Raw genomic sequence first — 8556 nt, 5'->3', positions numbered from 1 at the left:
AAGTTACGAGGAAGGTCTTAAGTTACTGAAGGATAAAAACAGTTTGGACAAATGGACAAATCAGTGGCAGATTGAATTTAACCCTGATAAACGTGAGACATTCTTCCAAAATACATCACCTCAATGAATGGTGGGACACCAGGAAGCTTAGAAGAATAGAGGAATCTTGGGGTGCTTGTCCACAACACTGCATAGGTTGGAGGACAGGTTAATGAGGTTGTTAAGAAAACAAATAGAGAGAATTCAAGATAGCAGCGACCCAGTAGATATGCCCTGCTGAGCTCTGCACCAGACAAAGTGCTGCACTCACCCTCCCTTTATTATCCAATGTGGTAGAAGTAGCTATTTTTGACCCCTAGAATTGTTTAGTGCTAGTTTAAAATAGTTAGGAAAATGAGTAAAAGGAAGAGACCGTAACAAGCAGGGACTCCCCTGCAACAATGGACTCATCTGTGGCCGCAGTGTCAGCCTCCACATTCGCCCCAGGGGACATACCTATGAAGCAGAGCCTGATCTCAGAGTTTGTGAAACTCCGAGAGAAGATTGATTCATCGCTGGAGGAGATCTGGGCCAGGCTTGAACCGAACTTGGTCATGCTGCAGAAGCATGACCAGGAGATCCAGTATCTCGGGCAGCATGTTGGGGAGGTGGAACAATGGGAATTCGGTGGGTCTGGTCCAGGCCCTGGAATGGCAGGTCTGGGCCTTGGAAGAGCAGGTCGATGACCTCGAATTGAGGTCATTGGAAGAACATCCGCCTGGTGGGCCTTCCGGAGCGGGAGAAGGAAGGCCAGCTTGTCAGCCTTTTGAAGCAATGGCTCCCACAGCTTTTGAAGCTGGAAGTCGAGATAAGCCCAGATTGGACCCGTGCTCCTGCCTGGTCCTAGTGTGACTCCAGCATTATAGACAGAAGCAAATGGAATCCTCTAGAGCACTGGGAAGGATCCACAGGCTCTGATACACAAAGGATCATGAGTTATGTTTTTCCAAGACTTTTCTCCGGGCATGTTTCGTAAGAGGAAGGCCTTTGATGAGGTAAGAAGGAGGCTGAGGGACTTGAATATCCTAGGGGTCAAAAAATAATTACTTCTACCACATTGGATAATAAAGGGAGGGTGAGTGCAGTACTTTGTCTGGTGCAGAGCTCAACAGGGCAGACCTAAGTATTCCGTAAGATATCCGGAGGGTCCGTGTTCAATTTTGACTCACTGGAAAAGGCAAAGGACTTCCTGGATGCTTTAAAATAGACTCGCTGGCTTGAATAATATTTTGTCTTTCTCTGTAGTTTGCCTGGTTTACCTGGTTGTTGGGGTGGGGCGCTTTTTAAAAAAAATATATATCAGGGTCAGAATTGTTTCTTTTTTCTTCTTCTTGCTCTTCTCCCTTCTCTCTCCACTCTCATCATCCTTTGTTCCTTTTTTTTATTATTTCCTTTTGTTCTTTTCTTCGGGTATGGGATGGGGAGAGGGGGTGGTTGGGGAAGGCGGCGAGAGGTTATATATTTCTGTTCTGCTAGGAGTGCCAAGGGTTATAGTATGAAGGAGATGGGTTGAGTGCCCACTTTTAACTTTCTTGTTATAAGATGTGTGCATTTTTTCTCACTTTGTCTTGTCTGGGGCAGGGGGCATGGCTTCAGCTAGAAGGAGTCATGGAGGGGTTAATGGGTAGTATGAGAGCCTTCTGTGGGCAAGGGGGATAGTCTCCTTTCATTTGTGTTATATGTTGGTATGTTGTAGAAGTAGCATTTAGAAGTTTTGATTTGGTAGCTTTGGAAGTTGTATTGTTAAATTTATAAGAACTGTCTATTGTTTTCACTCAGCGCGCTATGAGTGGGGTTCTTCCTCCCAGGGGTTCATGGACTATTTCAGATAATCATGGCTAGCCATTCATTTAAATGGTGCACCTGGAATGTTAAGGGGCGCCATTCACCAATTAAGAGAAAAAAAAGGTACTGTCAAGCCTTAGAAAAGAGAGGGTCGATGTAGCTTTGTTGCAACAAACATATTTAACCGAAAAGGAGCATTTGAAGTTGCAACAGGGAGGGTTTGGACAGGTGTTTTTCTCATTCTTTAATTCAAAAAGTAGAGGAGTTGTGATCCTTATCCGGAAGAATCTCCCATTTCAAATGTTAGACCAAATTAAGGATGAATATGAGCAATTAATAATTCTTAAAGCTTTAATACATGGAGAGGAGTGCGAGACTTTGAATGTATACTGTCCCCCTGCACATCCCCTCAAATTTTTAACAGATGTGCTTTCCAGGTTGATGGCCCATGGGGCACGTTATACAATTATAGGAGGAGACTTTAATTGCTTTATTGACCTCGAAGTGGACAGGATGCCTTGGGGTCTTGCAGGTACATCTCCATCATCCAGCCAGTTGGTGGACCTAAACAGGGAGCTGGGGTTGGTGGATGTGTGGAGATGTCTTCACCCCAAAGGTAGGGATTTCATCTTCTTCTCTAATCCATATAAGTGCTATACCAGAATTGACATTTTTTTTGTCCTATCGACCTTCTTGAATTCGGTGCTGTCTTGCAGAATAGGGAATATAGCTATTTCCAGTCATATGGCAGTGTACATGGCGGTCAAGGCCAGTGGTAATGGGATAGGCTCCCGAAACTGGTGAATGGACACTTTGCTCTTGAAAGATAGCAAGTTTATAGAGTATTTTTCGTGGGACATTAATTTGGGTACGGCCAGTAATCAGTTGGTGCTCTGGGAGACTGCCAAGGCCTGTGCATGGGGTTTGATTATTTCTTACTCTGCGACCTGGAAGCGGCAGAGCAGAGAGCAGCAGTGTTTGCTCGAGGCTCACCTGAAGGCAGCTGAGTCAGCATACTTTGTCAGACTGTCTGTAACCAAATTGCAACGGATTACAGCCCTTAGGGCTACTTTGTATGCTGTTCTCACTCAGACAGCAAAGAGGGAAAGCTCATTTGTGAAACACAGAGTATTTGAGTATGGTGAAAAACCGGGGTAGATATCTAACGTAGCTAGCCAGAAAGAAGAATGCCTTCAACCTATCACAGAGAGTGCTGATACTCTTACTTGCAATGCCAAAAAGATTAGTGCAGCATTTAGGAAGTTTTACTCTGAGCTGTACTGGTTGGAGGGCTGTGAGGACAGACTGATGAAGATGGAATCCTTTTTTAAGACCCTGGGCCTTCTGGATGTAACTTCAGAGCAGGCGTCCTTTTCTGAATGCCCCCCTGACAATCCAGGAAATACAGGAGGCGGTGAGGCAGCCCCAGAGTGGTAAAGCGCCTTGCACTGATGGATTTCAAAGTGAGTTTTATAAGGAGTTTATGGACATGCTGGCCAGACCCCTCTTGGATATGTACAACTACTCATACAGTTAGGACTGCCTCCCATCCTCTTTGAGAAAAGGAAATATCTTTCTTATTCTTAAGAAAGAAAAAGAGGATTGCACTTTGTACAGGCCCATATTGTTACTAACTTGGATTTTAAAATTCTGTCGACAATGCTGGCATTAAGGTTAGAGAGGTTTTGCCTTTCGTTATAAAGGAGGGCATGACAGGTTTTATCAAGGGTCATAGGTCTACTAACAATATTAGAAGAATATTAAACATGGTGCAGATATGCCAGCAAGGGTCGATTCCAGGGCTTGGTAGTCTCCGTGGATGCAGTGAAAGGGTTTGACCGGGTGGAGAGGATGTACCTCTTTTATGTACTGGAGTGGTTTGGTCTTGGAGGAGTTTTTGCCAAGTGGGTAGCAGTGTTATACAGTGACCCAAAAACAGCGGTTCTCACCAATGGTAGAAGGTCGGACAATTTTAGTATCAGCTGAGGCAGCCAACAAGGGTGCTCTTTCATCATTTTAATTTACATTGGTGTTTGAGCCGCTGGCGGATGGCCATTCGGAGGGATCCCAACATAATTGCCCCGGAGATAGGGTCAGGCAGGCATAAGATCACCCTTCATGCGAATGACATTCTTCTCTTTTTAACTGATCCGATGACATTTGTGCCCTGTTTAATACAAGTGATTAATCAATTTGGTTTGTTCTCAGGGTATAAAATTAATTTTATGAAGTCAGAGGGCATGCCTATGAGGGGCCTTACTCGAAGATCCGACCTTGGAGATGGAACCCTTTTCCCTTTCAGGTGGTCACAGGGAGGTTTCCTGTATTTAGGCATTTTAATCACCCCAGCCTTCGATCAATTATATAAGGCTAACTTTGTGCAGTTGCTAGAGAACATAAGGCAGGACCTTCTGCACTGGGAAGATCTTCCAGTATCTTGGTTGGGTAGAATAGCTCTGGTCAAAATAAATATTCTTCCTTGTTTATTATATCCCATGCGAAAGCTCCCTTTGATGCTGCCTAGGCAAGTACTACAAAGGCTTTACAGTTGGCTCGGATCTTTCATCTGGCATCACAGGTGGCCTCTTATTAAGCTGGATAAATTGCAGCTTCCGCGGGGGATGGGAAGTTTGGACTTCCCGGATTTTAAGAAATATCAGTTGAGTTCCTTACTGTCCTACGTGGCTGCCAGGACCTGCAATCAATCTGGTTGAACATCGAGGCCTCCCAGGCAAAATGGTCCCTCATCAATTTGTTGTTTATGGACAAGATGAGGACTGTTATGGACCATTGCAGAAACCCACTTGTCCTTAACACAGTTAAAGCATGGAGAATGATGCGGCATGGTGAGGGCAACTTACAAAAAGCCTCCCCCTTTCATTCCCATAGTGGGAATGTTAGGTTCAGGCCAGGATCGATGGACTGTGGCCTTTAAGTTCTGAGAGTCTGGAGGAGTCTCCTGTCTGGAAGATTTATTTGATGGGGAAGTCATGACGTCTTTCGAGCAACTGAGTTAGAAATATGAGGTATCTAGGAAGGACCTCTTTCATTACTTTCAGGTTTGGGACTTTATACAAAAAAAGACTACACTGATGGTTAGTCCCTATAAGTCGGATATGGAGAGGAGAGTACTCCAGTCTACGAGCGCTCTCTCGATCAATACCCTTTATCACTTGTTAAAAAGTAATGTTTTGAAGGACATTGAGCGGCTATGTAGAACCTGGACTCGGGAATTGGGGGTGGAAATCTCATCAGAGGTGTGGGAGGATATTTGGGAGAACGTAAGGAAGATTTCTATTTGTAACAGGAAGCAGGCTGTGCAACTGAAGATATGCCACAGGGCTCATCTTGCACCAGAGCAGCCTATAAAATTTAAGACAGAGCATCCCAATGTGCCCCAAATGTAAGACAGATGTTGGCACTCTTACTCATTGCTTGTGGTCATGCCACAAGCTTTCTAGGTATTGGGGTGCCACAGCGAGTGTTTTGGAAGAGGTTTTGGGAACCGAGGTTAAGTTGGATCCGGTGTCTCTCCTCTTGGTCTTCCAAATCTCCCCTCTTCAGACATGTATGGGAAGAAATTGTTTAATATTCTTTCATTCTGTGCGAAGAAGAACATTCTAATGAACTGGGTATCAGAGAATCCCCCAGGATTCTCAGGCTGGCATAGATTAGTTATGGAGCACATCCCCCTGGGCTTCCTTACGAGTATGGTACACCAGTAAATGGAACTGTTTTATAGAACATGGCAGCCCTTTCTGAATGATATAGATGCAGACTTGTTGGCTATATTGATCAGGGCCTTTGTGTAGTCATGAGGGCTATGTCTGGGCGGTCCGGGGGCCTCTGGGGGAAGAAACTTGAACAAATACGGGTTTGCTTACTAATGCTCCCATTGGTGGGGAGCTTTGATGGGATTGCACTGAGCGTAGCAATTTAACTGAATGTAAGTTGGCCTGGTATAAATTGGTATAACTTGGTTTAATTTTGGTTTTTTTTTCTTAGTTATTTATTTAAGTGAAGTTTTTGTAGGTTTTTTTCCCCTCCCTCTCCTCAGTGGTTGGTGGAGTAGAGTAGTAGTTTGTTTTCTGTTATTGTCGTTATATTATTAAGTTTTTACACTATATTGTAGTGATTTTGTAATTTTGTAAAAAAGAAATCTTTTTCTCAATAAAAATATTTACAAAAACAAAAGAAAGCAAATAGAGTCATAGAGTCAGAGAGATGTACAGCACATAAACAGATCATTTGGTCCAACTCATCCATGCTGACCAGATATCCTAATCTAAGCTAGTCCCATTTGCCAGCACTTGACCCATATCCCTCCAAACCCTTCCTATTCATATACCCATCCAGATGCCTTTTAAATGCTGTAATTGTACCAGCCTCCACCAGTTTCTCTGGCAGCTCATTCCATACACGCACCACCCTCTCCGTGAAAAAGTTGTCCCTTAGGTCCCTTTTAAATCTTTCCCCTCTCACCCTAAACCCATGCCCCCTAGTTCAGGACTCCCCGACCTAGGGAAAATACCTTGTCTATTTATCCTATCCATACCCCTCACGATTTTGTAAACCTCTGTAAAGTCACCCCTCAGCCTCCGACGCTCCAGGGAAAACAGCCCCAGCCTATTCAACCTCTCCCTATAGCTCAAATCCTCCAACCCTGGCAACATCCTTATAAATCTTTCCTGGACTCTTTCAAATTTCACAACATCCTGCCAATAGGAAGGAGACGAGAATTTCATGCAATATTCCAAAAGTGGCCTACCTGCAAAATGATCTCCCAACTCCAATACTCAATGGTCTGACCAATAAAGGAAAGCATACCAAATGCCTTCTTAACTATCATATCTACCTGCTAGTCTACTTTCAAGGAGCTATGAACCTGCACTCCAAGGTCTCTTTGTTCAGCAACACTCCCTAGGACCTTACCATTAAATCAATAAGTCTGGCCCTGATGTGCTCTTCCAAATGCAGCACCTCACATTTATCTAAATTAACCTCCGTTTGCCACTCCTCAGCCCATTGGCCCATTGGTTCAAGATCCTGTTGTACTCTGTGATGGGATGCTTGCTGTTATTAGTTGTGTATAAGAGTAGGAAAGTTATGTTGCAGCTGTACAGAACTTTTGTCAGGCCTCCCCTGGCGCACTGTGTACAGTTATGGTCTGCATACAAGAAGGACAATGTGATTGCACTGGAGAAGATGCAGAAGAGATTCAGCAGGATGTTACCTGGAACCTTTAATTCCTTTACTGTTCTAAAATCTATCTTTGTCTTGAAAATATTCAATGCGGCAGACACAAATGCATTACTGGGCAGGGAATTCCATAGATTCACAATCCTTTGGGAGAAGATGCTCCTACTTAAATCTGCTCCCCCTAATTTTGAAGCTTTGTCCCCTAGTTCTAGTTTCCCCCACCAGTGGAAACGACTTCCCTGCTTCTATCGTTTTTATTCCCTTCATAACTCTATATGTTTCTTTGAGATCCCCCCCTTATTCTTCTAAATCCCAATAAGTATAGTCAAAGTCTATTCAATCTCTCCTCATAAGCTAACCCTTTCAGTTTCACAATAAACCCAATGAACATCCTCTGATCCCTTCCAATGCCAGTACATTCTTTCTCAAGTAAGGAGACCAAAAGGGGACACAGTACATTAGGTGTAGCCTCATCAGGACACTATGCAGCTGCAGCATAATCTCCCTATTTTTAAACTCCATCCCTCTGGCAATAAAAGACAATATTCCATTTGCCTTCTTAATTACCTGCTGCACTTGAACACCAACGTTTTGTGACTCATACACAAGATCAGAACAGTGGGAACAGTTCTAAGGATTACTAAGGGAGTGCACACAGGTCTATAGTGAGTCTATCATTAGTGATTGGGAAACTATTAAAGAAAATTGTGAACTAGTAAATGAATCTCCATTTAGAGAGGCAAGGTTTGATCAGGGTTAGGCAGCATAACTTCATCACAAGGAGGTCATGCCTAACAAATCTTGTAGAATTTTTTGAGGAGGTAACCGATTGTTTAGATGAGGGCAGGACAGTTGATGCAAGGACGTTGACAATGTGGGATTCTGATAAAGAAAATAAAAGCTCATGGGATCCAAGGTAATGTTGCAAGATGCATCTAAAATTAGCTTAGCGACAAGAGATGGAGGGTTGTGATCAAAGGCTGTTTGTGTGACTGGATCTCACTGTGCTGTGGCATACCACAGGGATCAGTGCTGGCTCCCTTATTGTCTGCAATATTCATCAATAATATAGATCAGAATGTGGGTGGGATGATGCTCAAGTTTGTAGATGACACAAAGACTGGTTGGTTGGCAGTGAGAAGGAAGGTCTTGGTTTACTTGAGGATAAAAACAGTTTGGTCTGATGGACAGATCAGCGGCAGATTGAATTTAACCCTGATAAACGTGATGCACTTTGGAAGAATGACTCAATGAATAGCAGGACAGTAGAAAGCTCAAAACCACAGTGGGATCTTGGGGTGATTGTCTACAAATCCCTGAAGGTGGAAGGTTAATGGGGTCAATAAGAAAGCAAATGTGACACTTGCCTTTATTAGTTGTGTATAAGAGTATGGCGCATTTTTAGATTAGATTCCCTACAGTGCGGAAACAGGCCCTTCGGCCTAACAAGTCGAAGAGTAACCCACCCAGACCCATTCCCCTACTAATGCACTTATCACTACAGGCAATTTAGCATGGCTAATTCACCTGACC

This window comes from Chiloscyllium punctatum, chromosome 16 (assembly GCF_047496795.1).
Source record: "Chiloscyllium punctatum isolate Juve2018m chromosome 16, sChiPun1.3, whole genome shotgun sequence".
NCBI classification, from domain to species: Eukaryota; Metazoa; Chordata; class Chondrichthyes; order Orectolobiformes; family Hemiscylliidae; genus Chiloscyllium; species Chiloscyllium punctatum.
This window is presented reverse-complemented; position numbering follows the sequence as displayed.